Genomic DNA, 15,890 nt, shown 5'->3' on the forward strand with positions numbered 1-15,890 from the left:
CCCTTTCAGCCATCCAATTAGATCATGGCTGAGCTGTATCTCAACTCCACCCACCTTGGTTTCTTAACCCTTAATACACTTGCCTAACAAAATTATATCATTTGTTTTAAATTTTCATTTGGCCCCCTCCCTCCCCCAAGCCTCAACAGCATTTTGGGGGTGGGGGAGAAAGAAAGAGTTCCAGATTTCCACTACCCTGTGTGTCACCTGGAACTTGATAGCTTTTGGGGAGTTTGCAAAGTCAGTCAGAATTTGGCTGGGCGGTTCCAATTACACACTCCAGCGTGTGGCTTATCCTCCAAGGGGATCAATCAGCAATAGGTCCAGTGATATTGGAGAGCCAATCAGAGACAAGGTGGCCATTTTGGCAGTACAAATAGACGCATTCCTAATTTTATGGTTATGCCCCCTTGTTCTGGACCAGAGGAAACAGTTTCTCTCTCTCTCTCTCTACCCTGTCAACTCCTTTATTCATCATAAACACCTCAGTAGGATTACCCCTTGATGTTCTATACTCAAAGGAACACAAGCCTGGTCTATCCAATAGATGTTCATTCACAATGAAGGAAATGCTAGATGTTACAATTCAGCTCTTTATTCTTTGTTCACAATTGCTGGTACAACTTGTCCATTAACTGGAACCAAGTATAAATGTAAAAACTCAAATACATAGTTGCTATCGAGTGTGCCAAAACCAAGCAAGCAATCGTGCACTCATACACACAAACTACAGCCCTATACAAATTCAGATCATCAACTCCCTTCAGTATTTGCTGGACATTTTCCAACTTTAGAAACAAAGGCTTACAAGGGAACATTTATTTGATTCTCTATCTGGCAGGCTTTGGTCTCATTTCCATCAGCCATTCAAAGGCTGAAGGCAGATTGATCCTTCACAGAAATGGTTGCTCGTAGCATGCCTTCTGCCGATTTCAAGGCCCTTCTAAAGTTTCTTGCCCCTCTCTTCCCATAACTATAATAGTTTGAACAAAGTTATTTTCAGTGATGGGTTGTTCAAGATATGACCCAAATAATGGCGGATTGATTACTTCAGGCTAACCCTCTTATTCTAAGGATGTAAATAATGAGACTGGAGACTTGAAATCACATCTTAATAGCTCCTCCTTACTCAAATATTCCAGTTTCGTTCCCAGTTTTTTTTTAGTAACAGGACTCTCATGTGCCGGGTTATAGCTGGTTCCCAAGGGCCATGTTATAAAAGCAAGTATCGAAGTGGTGTTGCACAGTAAATGTAAATATTATTGGACTTAATAAAAATTGTAACTAACTTAGAGCGTTTAAAAAAAAACACTGTCTGGTTGTAAACTATCCATTTAATGGTAAATCAACCATTCTAATGAAGCGCTTGCTCAGATTTAATTTGATCTCAAGAAACTGTTCCCTCACTACAGAGATTTCTGAGCAATGTTTCATATCTAACAAGTGCAGAATACCCTGCAAATAAGTCAGTCATTCTAATGCATTGACTCCACCTTGGAAGACATTGTGACTCCTTGAGATGAGATTCCATGGCTGCTAGTTGCCCTTCTGTACCTTGTCCAAACAGCACACTATTTACGTACGCGCCGCAATACTGCATGTGGGTAGATTATGTCAAGGGCAACCGTATCGGTGCCCAATCCTGCCTCGTGCGATGCCCACGTGAATTCACTTCCAGCAAGGGTTACCGAAGTGATCAGGTGCTGGCACCAATGTTCATAAGAACATAATAGGAGCAGGAGTAGGCCTTACGGCCCCTCGAGCCTGCTCCGCCAATCAATAAGATCATGGCTGATCTGATCATGGACTCAGCTCCACTTCCCCGCCCGCTCCCCATAACCGTTTATTCCCCCATCGTTCAAGAAACTGTCTATTTCGGTCTTAAATTTATTTAATGTCCCAGCTCTCTGAGGCAGCGAATTCCCTCGAAGCTGCGCGGCCAATGCATTATTCTGGCGGTCCTGTGCAGCTGGCTGAACAGCTTTTAAATGGAAATACTGTGCATGTGCGGAATTTTGAAAGGGCCGCAGCCCACGGTACATTGGCTGGTACTCTGCCGATTTTCCCCCGACAGCGAGACCTCTACTATTGGTTGGGGTAACCAAACTCTGCAGCAATTGGAGACTGAACCTGCGCCATTCCTGAGCAGCATTGCTCAACTCTTCTTGCAGATTGAACCTTAGAACATTAAAATGTTTTCATAACCTCTCTGTTCCAGCTTAGAAAAGACACCCAAGGGGCTAGACTTTGCGTTGTTGTCCAGATCGCCCAAAAATGGGTGATATTTCCGGCGTTCGATAATATTTTTTTTTCGTGATCGACAGAATATTGCCCATTTTAAAACCCACTAGTTTCCACTTTATTTGGGTGTTAGTCGTAGCGATGTGAAATGGGTGTTAGCGATTTATTCCAAGGTTCAGCTAATTCAGGGCGTTAACTTTATGCTGAAACTTATGCCGGCGATAATTAGGCATTAGTTTCTATTTTTAATCAAATATGGGCGTTAGACTAAATCTTAGCGGTTAAATGGGCGTTAACTGGCCAGTAGCGGGGCAAACGCAATGGAAAGTCTAGCCCCTAGCGACAGCTCAGGCTGGGAAGTGTCACTGGACTATGAGTCAGCAAATTGAAACTAGCCAGTGATCAATTGTGTGCCAATATTCACCATGGTAGTGTCCAATCAGTAAAAGCTGCCAATCTCTCAACCACACACGAGCAGCACTGGTGTTAGGGACAAGTTATGTCGGGTTCAGATTTAGCATTTCATCAAAAACAAATTGCATTAGTGTTTGCCCACTTTTCAGAAATGGTGAACTTTGTCATAGAACCAAGTAACTTTTTTGCTTCATAGAGATCATAGTTAAAGTAAGATCATAATTTAAATAGAAATAGTGACAGGAGTAGGCCAGTCAGTCCCTCAAGCCTGTTCTGCCATTCAATTAAGATCAGGGCTGATCTGTGTCTTAACCTCATTTAACCACCAATCAATACAACAACAAAAAACAGATTATCTGGTCATTATCGCATTGCTGTTTGTGGGAGTTTTCTGCCACGTTGCTCACATTACAACAGTAACTGCACTTTTAAAAAAAAACTTCCTTGGCTATAAAGTGCTTTGAGATTTCTGGTGGTCTTGAAAGGCGCTATATAAACACAAGTCTTTCTTTTTTTATTAAAAAACCTATAGCCCCTCGATACCCTTACTGAACAATGGGCTCAATTTTCCCCAACGCTCGTTTTTCTTGGCCCCAACTACTCCAAAAAAAAGTAGCAAGTTTCCCCGTTTTATCTTTGGAAATTGGCGCCATGCAGCCTCAGGGGGGCAGGGGGGAAACGAACAGGTAGAGCCTAATATCTGCACCGAAAAAACAATACCTCTTCTTCTGCACATGCGCACAAAAAAAAAAACGTTTTTGACGTGACTGCTATGGCGCACATGCCCAGTACACCTCCTGGTCTGCATTCGGCCATTTTTAAAGAGCCAGTTGTATGAGAGAACTTGAATTCTCAGTGGAAAAAATCGGAGCTGCAATACAATATGCAACGCAGCTCAAAGATGAAGTGGAGGAACTAGTTACTGTGATTGAGGGCAAATGGCACGAGCTGGACACCAGCAGAGGTTACATAAAAGTTCCACCAAAAGAAAATGAAAAACGCTGGAACCAACTTGCAGAAGATTACTGTGCAATGGTGACTACCCAGAGGTCTGGAGGCCAGTGCAAAAAGTGGCAGGACCTTGGTCAAATAGTTAGTGCAAGTAATATTTTCATTTATTCAATGGAATTGTAATTGTAAATGTGACCATCTGTATATGTCCCAACCAGCAGAAACACACCCTCTTTAAAAACTTCTATTTTCATCTTTGCAGAGGAAAGTGGCACACAACAAACGAGCGAGAACTCGGACAGGAAGAGGCCCGGCAAATCTGCACCCACTGACACCCTTGGAAGAGAGGGTCGCTGCTTTGATGGGTCCTGCCTGGAGAAAAACAACCACCACTGCACAAGCTGGGCCTAAACTCGAGGGAGAGGGCAAGTCCTGCAAATTCCACAGTCTGGCATTGCTAAATGTTAAGTACTGTGCGGGGTTAGCCATGCTTCGGTTCATGGGGATGTCTCCATCAGCTACGCTTCGGTTGATGCAATGTGCTATCATTCATCGTGGTCCTTCAAATCAGCCTGCTGCCTGGGCTGTGTGAAGCTACTCATGCCACCCACCCTGCCCCCTCCTAAGCTGCCAACCATTTGTTTGTTCTGTTATATTTTGCAAAACTTGAGGCCAACACTGATGAGGCAGAAGATGATTCAGACGCAGAAGAGCCTGAAGAAGAGAACATCTTCCAATCCCACCTTCCAGACCAAGAGCATTGGGGTGAGAGGGAGGTGATAGATGAAACCCCCACTGTTGTACTCACTCTGGAGGAGATGCAGGTGCCGCCCATTGAGGTGCCAGCCCCTTCCAAGTGGTTTGAGTATTGGTTTCCCACCGTCCTAGGATGGGGATTCCACTGGGATGCAGTGAGGCACACCCAGTGCCCCACCATTCGAGGCTGCAGGTTCCAGTGGTTGCAACAAAGCACACCTAGGGCCCCACCATCCCAAGCTGTGGGTCCCAGTGATTTGCAGCGAGCCACACCCAGAGTGAGGAGGGGAAGGAGAGCTCGACAGGGCTCTCCTGAGGTGCAGGATCTAACAGATGTGGTTCAGATGATGGCAATGAGTGAGGAGAGCATTGACCTTACGCGATCACTCCAGAACACCATCAGTGGGGTGGGTGATGAGGTATCGGGACTGTCGGGAGAAGTAACATCACTCTCACGAGAAATGGGAACACTGTCCAGGAACATGGAGGGAATGTTTCAGGTAGTTCAGACACGGTTGGTGAACATGAAGGAGGGCATGTCGAAGTTAGCTGCTGCAATAAGGGAACACACCCAGACCCTGCGGCCATTGACGGAATCAACTGCCACTTCCACTCCAATCCCCAGACCAGCCTCTGAAGAGGCCCAAGCCGGGCCTTCCACATTATCGCCTCCCCCCACATCAAGTAGTGCGCATTACCAGAGATGTTCGAAAGAATAAGCTTGGTACAAACTCGAGAAATGCTGCGCCACTGTCTGCGAGCAAGGGTGGAGTCAACAAGACCAAGCGCAGCGGGCAGTCTTAGAATAGAAGGCGGAGGAGAAATGGGTATAGCCTTTTTTTGCTGCTGCTATTATTATTGTTGTTACTGTTCTCAAATTAAGTTTGTAAGTTATGTAAATTTACAAGTTTAAAAGTTTGTAAGTGATCTTAACTGAAAACTTTAAAGTTTGATCCAAGAATATTTTTTATTAAAGTCAAGTCAAGTACAAACAAATGTTTGTTAAACTTTTGAATAAAATGTATTTTAAATTATAACCAAATCATTTACATTATTTGTTCCATCATTAACACAACTTTTTGAACTAAAGAATAATTTTCATTATTTGTTCCAACAACACCACATTACGGAACAGGTCCAAACAGTAAACATGTTCCATGTGGAATAGTTGCCGCTGAACCTTCAGGCAGCAAAGCATTCACGGATGAGCTGCTGGCGCAAAGCTCGAGCAATCGTTAACGGGGCACGGAGGCCTGCCCTCCTCCGCCATCGTCGTGATCTCGGTTCAGGGTGTTGCATGGCTTCCTCGTCCTCACTGACATCTGCATCTTCATCATCATCAGCCACTCTCGCCTCAGGTGGGTCTTCTGCTACCAGCTGCTGCTGCCTCATGATGGGCAAATTATGCAGCATGCAGCACACAACAGTGAACTGACCGATAATCTCAGGGGAGTATTGCAAGTAGCCTCCGGAATGGTCCAGGCATCGGAAACGCTGCTTGAAGATGCCGATGCCAATGGTCCTCTCTATGATGCTGCACATCGCAATGTGCGACATGTTGTATTCCCGATCAGCTTCCGTTCAGGTTATGCGTAGGGGCGTCATGAGCCAGGTGGCGAGAGCGTACCCTTTGTCTCCCAGCAGCCAGCTCTGCCCTTCTGGCTGCTGCTGAAACATGGCAGGTAGAATGTTCTCGCAAAGGATGAACACATCATGGGTATTGCATCAACTGACGCAAAAAAAAAAACTAAAAAAATTGTAACTAACTGAGTTACGCTGGCGCACAAAGATTGGGGAAACTTTGATTTTTTAAACATTAGGCGAAAAAGCGCGGCGTGCCCCAAAAAAACAGCGCAAATCACTGGGGAAAATTGAGCCCAATAATCTATTAATTTCAGTTTTGAAAGCTCCAACTGACCCAGCATCCATAATCTTTTGGAGGAAGAGAGTTCCAAATTTCTACTCTGCTTTGTGTGTAAAGAAATGCTTCCTAATTGCATTCCTGAACGGCCTAGCCCGAATTTGAAGATCATGCCCTCTTGTTCTGGACTCCTCCATCGGAGGAAATAGATTCTCTTCATCTACTCAATCAAATCCTTTCATCATTTTAAACACCTCAATTAGATCAACCCTCAACCTTCTATATTCAAAGTGTTATGTCTCAAATAAAGCAATGTGACTGAGTAAGTATGACCTTAGTCTCTTTAATCTGACTCCAGAGTGCTGGCACAACATGGGAGACCTGCTTATATGCAGTGCTCCCAAGGGATGCTGGGATCCCTTGGGCCTCCAAGAGATGCGCCCTCTGTTGGCGGTAGAATGCTGGTTAAAAGGTGTTGCATGCATAAGGAATACAAGTCAAGTTTAACCTTTAACCTTTAAACTCTCCATCAGTCTGGTGAATCTGCGATGCACCCCCTCCAAGGCCAATATCTCCTTCCCGAGATGTGGTGCCCAGAATAAACAGTGCTCCAGATGGGGTCTGCCCAAGGCTCTGTACAACTGAAGCATCACTACCTCGCCTTTGTATTCCAGCTCCCCCAGAGATAAAGACCAGCATTCAGTTAGCCTTTTTGGTTGCTTTTTGTATCCAGTGCACTAGCTTTTAGTTGATTTATGTACATGGGACACCCAACTCACTCTGCTCAACCAGTTTCTAGTGTCTCACCATTTAGAAAATACTCCGTTCGGTCTTTCTTGGATCCAAAGTGGATGACCTCACACTTCCGCCTAGGAAATAGGAAAATATTTCAAGCCGCCCACAGGGCCCAGTCAAGCGCAGGTGCATCACAATTTTACACACGAGTTAAGGACTGGAGATGACTGAGACACAACAGAGACCTTGGCTTGAATGGATTTTGCATTTCCAAGACTTACATCTTCTTAAAAAAAAAAAAAAATTGCAGAATGGGGAAGGGAGAGGGGTGGGGAAGAGCAAGTGAGGGGTACCAAGAATTTATCATGTTGGAATCTAGCATCTGGAACTTTAAAACTAGTATATTAAAATTATTTCCGATTTGAAATATGGGCTAGAAATGGTGATGAACACGTAGCAGCAGGAAAATGAAACCACACACTGCTGCAAATTCTGTACCCGCGTCTCAATATTTATTCAGGAGTGTAATTTATTGTTTTATACACTATCCCCGACAAATGCTCAAATAGCCATACTTCAAAGAACAACCATTGCATTGAAGCTCCTGCACAGCACAGTGAGCAATCAGCTCCCATGAAAGAAAGCCTTGGATTTATATAGTGCCTTTCACGACGACTGGACGTCTCAAAGCACTTTGCAGCCAATGAAGTACTTTGATTGTAGTCACTGATGTAAAGTAGGAAACGCGGCAGCCAATTTGCGCAGAGCAAGCTCCCACAAACAGCTGTATGATAATGACCAGATAATCTGTTTTTTGTTACGTTGATTAAGGGATAAATATTGGCCAGGACACCAGGGATAACTCCCTTGCTCTTCTTTGAAATAGTGCCTTGGGATCTTTTACGTCCACTTTAGAGCAGATGGGGCGTTCGGTTAACGTCACATCTGGTGCATGAAGCTAAGTAACTCTCTAATACCCTGTACATTACATTTTTTTGAAGAAAATAAACTGTGTCCTCTCCTTAACCTGAGGCAATGAGTTATCCTGGTATAGTTCCACAGGCAGTGCCTCATCCAGGTGACCATTCTACATGTGGGAGCCTGTGAGCAACTGCCAGCTGGAGGTGTGGAGACAAGCCAGTATTTGTATTTGTTTTTCTTACTCATGGTTGGGAGGTTGGTGTTGCTTGGCAAGGCCGGTATTTATTGCCCATCTGAAACTCAATCATGGTAGATACTGAACCCTGGATATTAGCGAATGTTCTCGAGCCCAACCTCCAGATAACATCTTCCAGCAGCGACCAGCGCAAGTGGCCGAGTTTCCTCATTAACTATATGATAGACATCTGCTTTTAGCACGATGGAGAGATATACATGGGACAACATGTGATTTGCTGGCACGTTGCCAGAATCCCACTCCAATGAGACATGCCAGGCTTCTCATTCTAACTGCGTAATCCAGATCCTCCTACGTAGGGCTTTGACAAAGACATGCATGTTAAGGGACAGGTAGTAGCCCTCATCTTTAAAAACTTTCGCCCTTCTTGCCACCAATTCATACGAGCTTGGGCCTGACTTTCATACATAAACCCTGTTGGTCCAGTACAGACGTTGAGACTTAACCTTTTGATATCATCCAACACATCATTGAAGATTGTGAATGGGGTGAGTGACTGGACAATTTTGAGAGAAAGAAGTTGTTCAAGAGGTCTCCCATCTACTCCAACATGGGCCATGGAATGGGAAGACACACACCCGATGAAATCCAAGTACTTGCATAGCTATCAGCTCCTTGAACAAAAATCATTGTAAAGCTTGGGAAATCCATTCGCATTACTTTCAGTCTTAAGAAAAACTCATGAACCACAAGCTTCCCTATATATTCATTATAGAATGAAACAGCACGGGAAGAGGCCATTCGGCCCATCGTGCCTGTGACATTACTTGGACAGAGCTAGCCAATTAGTCCCACTTCCGTGCCCTTTCCCATAGCCTTGCAAATGTCTCCTTGGCAAATATATATCCAATTCCCCGTCATGAAGGAAATCTACACCATTTATTTCCGATTCTTTAATGAGTCCCCAAAGCATCCAAATAATATGCCACAACAACAGAAGGGTCCATTACAACAGCCACTGATATCTGCGTGACTTCGCTCTAGCTTTTGATTCGAAAAGGATTAGACCCTTCTTATGGATAGAAACCACAGCTGTGTTTTGGAACACCAAAGGCTTGCAGGCCTCAAAGGAAACTCTTAGCCCCAGAAGGACGGATCTCAGGCAAGTTGGCAATATCTTGCAGTCACCTCCAAGACCACTGCTATTCCCACTCCCCTTTCTCCCTCTCCCCCCACCCTACTACCGCAGAACCATCACCACCAAGAGCTTTTAGCATTCAGCCTGAAGACTGTCCATACCCGAACCTTACCATTAGAAAACAACAGCATGAACTCTGCTTTCCCCTAGCAAACTGGTTCTTTAAGGCCTTCCATCGCTGCAGTGCAGACCCATTAGCTTTTCCAATCTCACTGCAGTCGTGTGTGTAGTTTGCCCATTGGGCTCCTGGAATAATGCTGTCTCCATACTCAAGGATGCCACCATGCAATTGCTAGACAATCATTAGTATCTATTCAACCACAACTGATGGCAATGTTTATCAACGAATTTGGATTGTGTGTGTCTAATTGCATGCTCTTGTATTTTTGTACAATCAAAATTCACTGATTCCACGTTACCTGCCGAATGTCCACCTTGATCCTGCACTCCTGTTGCATCGTGATCTACCTTTGCACCAAAGCCATCAAGTATCACTTGCTTCAAACATCCAACAGGCTCCAACTTCAGTTTGTTGGTGACTTCAGTCAGCGAGTCCACTTGATGAGCAATTGGCGGACAAGGTTCCCAAATCGGCAATATTCTTCTGCATGCCTTGATTCAATCAGACGTCATCAGCCACTGCGACTTGGCAGGCATTCACTGTTGCAAGGCAAGCATCAACACCTAAACCAGCACGAGCTGCCTCCTTGATGAAGGAGCGGGCGAGAGCATAGAGCGAGCAAGAGAGATTGATTGTGCCATTCAGCGACGAGACCAGGGAGATGCTGGAACCCACAAACCTGTATTGCAGCAAGAGACTGCTGCAGCAAGAGACTGCAACAGCAGTCGGAGAAGAGGGGGGAGGGGGGGCGCGAATGAAAGAAAAAAAATTCAACACAAAACTCTGATGCCTTTATTTTGCCTCCCTGAAAGCACTGGCTGGAACTCAAAAATATTAATCTAACAATAGAACTTACTTCATTCATTCCTGCCCAGATGCATTCCACCGACCACATCCCTAAAGGCCAGGGGGCATTCGAGCATCTATTTCTGTACTTAACCTTCGAATCCATTCCTATCTAGGATATTTATCCTGCTGCTTGTAAAAGTAAAGCAGCTAATTGGCAGCATTAAGCGCTTATGATTGAAGTCTAGTCCAATGCTTCACGACTGTGGGATAGGCAAGGGGTGAAGGTACTTTTTCTGCTGTCTTGTTTTACTTAAAGCTCATTAATTTTGTACTCCTGCCTTCCAGTTATGAAGCTTATACTAAGCAACCAGCTTACATTACATTATACAAACCTCTGGATCAGCAAGCCCTGGATTGTGTCTCTTCTAATTCTTCTATTCCGACAGTCTTACAAGTTTTACGTTTCAGAAACATTCATTTGGGGAGTTGAATAAACACAGCCAAGTCATACAAGCAGCTTTCCAGTTAATCTGGTTGTTGGTCAGATCGTTGTTCACGTTTCTCAGTTGCTCCCTCTTTGGAAGCATAAATATAGGATAGTCACTAATAAATCCAATCGGGAATTCGGGAGAAACTTCTTTACTGGAGTTGTTAGAATGTGAAACTTGCTACAATATGGAGCAGTTGAGACAAATAGCATAAATGCATTTAAGGGGAAGCTAGATAAACACACGAGGGAGAAAGGAATAGAAGGTAGTGTTGATAGGGTACGATGGGAGGGGGCTCATTGTGGAGCATAAACACCATCATAGACCAGTTGGGCCAAATGGCACGTTTCTGTTCTGTACATTCTATGTAATTCGATGTAATGTTTCTGCCCACTGATTCACATCGCAATGTGAAAGACACAGAAGGGTGTGAATGAACAGAGACCTACAGATTCAAGCACACAACCTGAACATGCATGTGCAGGTGGGTAAAGCCATAAAACAGGAGTATATATATTATATATAATATATAGAGTTGAAGTAATATGGTTTCTAGTTTTGGGCACCCCATTACGGGAAGGACATTAAAGCTAGAGAGAACCAAGACAATGCCAGGAATGGGAAATTATATAGTTATAAGGAGAGACTCGAGATACTGGGGGCGGGGGCCACAATTAAAATAAAATCCACGGGGCGGAGAATAGTGAAACTGGAAATAGAAGTTTTACATTTTTCCGGGTGGTCTTTGGGGTAGCTGAGGGGCAGCAGTGGAGTAGGGCGGAAGGCAGGCGGTGTCGTCAGCGCGATGAGGACATGTCACGTCGAGCTGACGCGCTGCAACGTCGCGCCCCTTCAGTTAAAGGGGAGGGCCGCTGCGAGCTCTGCCGCCACTTTAGTGGCGCCCACTGGGCCACCAGGGGAGGGTTTTGGCCAGGCCGGTGACCCAAGAGGGGGTGCCGGGGCTACCTGTTGGCTGCCCGGCCGAATCCGTGGCCGCCATAGTCGGGCCGACTTCAGAGTTAGCCGACAATTAAAATAAAATAGCGACCGCGCGCCCACCCCTTTATGGGCAGACCCGCCGCCCAGCCATTGTCGGCTTCCCAGTGGGAAAAGCTGTCGGGGACACCGGGCGGTGGCTCCGCTCCCGCTGGGAGGAAGGGAGTTGCCGTCGGGCGCCCAACAGAGCGGGAGTACAGGCAGTGAGGAAACCAGTTTCAGCCGCTCCCGGCCCTGGGGCAATTTCTAATGGGTCAATCCAACCACCTTGCCCCCGGTCGGGAAAGGCCTTACCACCCCATTACTGTCACTTAGAGGCGGTAATGGACCTTAAGGACGGGGGCAATTTGGGCCCCTGGAACTATTTCCATTGGAACAGAAAAGGCAAAGAGGAAATTAAAGTATTTTTCAAAATTGACGTTTTTTTTTAAAGAGAGTAAATACGAAAAGATTATTTCGTCTCGTTAGGCATCCAGTAACGAGGAGTTATCAACTTATAATTGTCACCAAGAGAGTGAGGAGAGATGTTAGGAGAAACGTATTTACACTGTGGGTTGCTGGTAGCATGGATTGCTTTGCCACGGAGTGGTTGACAGACACCATTGCATCTTTTAAGGGAAAATTTAATACATATTTGAAGTAGATATAGAGCTAAGGGAACAGAGCGGTGGAGTGGGGTTAGTTCTGCATTGCTCTAGCAAAAAGGATAACTGACCAGGCAGCTTTCCTCCTCTAGGAATACAGGAGCAGTAGCCGATTCAGGCTCAAGTCATTCAATGAGATCATGGCTGTCCTGTACCTCAACTCCATTTATCTGCCATTGCTTCATACCCTTACCCAACAAAAACAAAAATCTATCCGTCTCAGTCTTGAAAACTTCACAGCATTTTGGGGGAAGAGAGTTACAATTTTATTTTTAAACCTTTTGTTTGAAGAAGCAGTTCCTGATTTTACTCTCAAAATCACCTAGTTCTAATTTGAAGATTATACCCCCCGCCCCAGGAAATAGGTACTGCTGTAAACATCTTTGGTTCAAACATTATTTGATCTTCCTGCCAAATGGCCTACTCCTGCTCCTATTTCTTATGTTCTTATGACACTGTTCAAAGGATTAAGAGTTCTCCTACCGTCCTGGCCAATATCAACACTTAAACCAACATCATTAAAAAACAGATTATGAGGGTAAACTTGGTCTATGCCAGTCGTGCAAAATGGGCTCAAAGTGAATCTACAGCCTATTTCACACAGCCCCCGTAAAATTCTATGTTCATTATCCAGATCGATGTTATATACAAACAATTCAACATGGAGCTAGATTATCTAGCATCCAATTCTTTAAAAACAATGCAGTAAAAGGGTCAGTCCAAATGAAATGAGCCTCTCTGTTATGCTCCATCAGGAACTGGAAAATGTCATTAGGCCCAACAAACCAATTGATTTTCATGGCAGTTATAAACACATAACTGCCTTCTCACCAAGTTCCTCAATCTGTTCTCTACAAACAATTTTCAATGAACCCATTTATATATTTCATTTCAGTGGCATTCACTAGTCACAATTCACAGGCCTATTACATTTTGTGTCTTTTCAATCTGCCATCCAACTTTAAATTTGCGTCCCCTTGTAGTTGAGCTCATAGTCATAGTAACTAATTTTCCCCCAAGGTCACCTTCATAATCTTGAAGGCTTAAATTTGCTTATTTAAATCCAATCTCTTATCTGATGTAACTCACTTTTTAAAAAAAGGTGAATCCAACCATTTAAATAGGAGGCTATTCAAACCACTCTGTATTTTATCTCATCATTGCTTTCAAACCCCTCCGTGGCCTTGCCCCTCCCCATCTCTATAACCTCCTCCAACCCCACACCGAGATCTCTTCACATCCCCAATATTCATGGCTCCATCAGTGGTGGCTGTGCCTTCAGCTGCCTGGGTCCTAGGCTCTGGAATTCTCTCCCGAAACCCCTCTCTCCTCTTTTAAGACGCTCCTTAAAAATCTACCGCCACCTGTCCCACTATCTCCTTGTGTGGCTCGGTGTCAAATTTTGTTAGGTAACACTTCTGTGAAGCGCCTTAAAACGTTTCATCCCATGAAAGGGGCTATATAAACGCAAGTTGTTTTTGTTGCTGCTGCTAGAAAACCAAGCAAGATTCCCTTTGTTAAAAAAAAATAAGTGTTACACGATAAATATTCATGAGGTCAATGGATGCTTGAACCACACGAGTCATCTTTGGGCAACCAGCAGTTCATGTACGGGACTAAAGTTGACTTTCTTTTTGTGGTGTGTGGCAGCTGGCAGCTGCAAACATCCGACTGAAAGCCCAATTTTGCAGCGTCACAGCTTCCAGTCGAGGATGTTTACAGTAGCACATACTGTCAACCTACTCGGAACAGCTGCTGCTGTGTCCTAGTGTACCATCCAACACTAGCTAGCAGGAATAATTGGGCAGGGTCCATGAAGTCCAACATGGCCTGACCACAGCAAAAGAAAAATAACAATTGCAAAAGTAAAGTGTTTAATTGGGCATAGACTGTCGGGGCCACAATTAGATCCTGGGACAAACATGCAAAAAGTTATGGAAGACTGAACAGTGATCCAAAGCCACATGTCACCAGCTACATATATTACAAGGTGGAAACAAAAATACTTATTGGCTTTCTTAACAGATACAGAACCTTAAAACGTACATCAGATGCCAAACTGAATGAATCTAGCAAGTTCGCACAAACACCCAACTGAAAGCTTACACCTCCAAAGATTCCAATTAAAAATGTTTACATGAACTCAGTTCTACTAAAGATTAAGCAATATGGTTGATTCCCAAGCCCCTCCCAGCACACTGAATGAACTTCATAAAACCCCCAAACCGACCAACAAATAGTGGAGAAACTTGTCAAGCAGTAGCTGTGTGTTCCACCTGACCACCAACACGATCGACATCTTAACAAACCATAGGAAACCTTCTTTAGGCATGACTCCAGACCTATCACTAACTAGAGACAGCTGTGTTATCATAGGCCTGTTTGGTACACAGTCTATGGGCCCAAATTTGGCCAGTACAGATTCTGGCGCACTCACCAGAGGTGCGGAGAATTTGGCCGCTCCCCAGCCTCTCCTCCATGGCGGCGTAGCGCGTCAACTGGATTCGGGGGCGGAGCCACAGTGCCAGGACCTCTGCACATGCGCGCTAGAGTGTGCGCGCATGCGCTGTAGCTCCTAGCCCCCAGAATCTGTGTGTGAGATGCAGGCTGTGGGATGGGCTAATGCTCACCATCCCTATCCCGGGCTGAGTGGCCGGCCGCTGCCTTCCCGCGTTGAGGGCGACAAGAGACAGGTTGGTGAGGGACAAAGTTTTGATCTGGTTGGGGGGGGGGGGGGGGCGCGGAGAAGAGAAAGAGGTTTGATCGAGCCGGGGTGGGCCCACTGTGGATCTCTCTCTTCTCTTCTCCCCGTACCCCGCCACTAAGATGCCGCATTCACCACCCACCACCCCCATTGAGATGCAGTGTTCTCCCGCACTTATCCCAGGCTGAAGGGACTCCCACACAGCCAGCCGCTGCAGAGTTTAGCTGAAGGTAGGATTTACTTCAGTTTTTTATTTTTTATTGATTGTTTATTACTTTTTGTGCTTTGTTTGGTGCTTGGTGGTGCTTTAAATGTAGTTTCTTGCGCCAATTCCTTAACTCTAGGTAAGGTTTTTCTGTGCAGACAGAAGTGGCAACATACACTGGCCTAAGTTAGTTTGGAGCAACTATTTGCTGGCCAAACTCACTTAAATGGCAAAAACAAGCGCAAGTGGTTGGGAACACCCCCTTTTGAAAAACATTTTTAAAAACCTAACTAACTCACTTACACTGGCGCAAATTAAATGGCCAGAATTGCAAAGATACTCCAGAAAAATCAAATTGCTCCAAAAAAAGCAGAGCAACTCCTGGGGAAATTTGGGCCCCCTATGTGGCCAATGGCAGAGAAACAAAATCACACAATGTACTGTACAAATGACACTGGTATCCTGTGTTTGTACTGGTAGGTAAGCGTCATGTATTTTTTAATAATTTATGTAATAAACCCTTCAGCTGTGTAATATTTTGGTTTGAGGACCAGATGTTAACACTTCTTTCTGTGCCATTTTTAGAAGATCCTTCACGAAGTTCAAGGGCGGACAGAAGGTTCGAGGGGAGAGCTTTTCTTTTTTTGTTCATGAAAAAAGACGAACTTAA

At 44.8% G+C, this 15,890-nt stretch overlaps 1 long non-coding RNA gene across 3 annotated transcripts in view; it reads right to left on the reverse strand.

Moving 5' to 3' along the window:
- LOC139266733 (uncharacterized) overlaps positions 1–15,890 on the reverse strand; it is a 109,642-nt gene that overhangs the window by 53,471 nt on the left and 40,281 nt on the right. The gene's annotated exons all lie outside the window — the stretch shown is intronic.

This window comes from Pristiophorus japonicus, chromosome 7 (assembly GCF_044704955.1).
Source record: "Pristiophorus japonicus isolate sPriJap1 chromosome 7, sPriJap1.hap1, whole genome shotgun sequence".
NCBI lineage: Eukaryota > Metazoa > Chordata > Chondrichthyes > Pristiophoridae > Pristiophorus > Pristiophorus japonicus.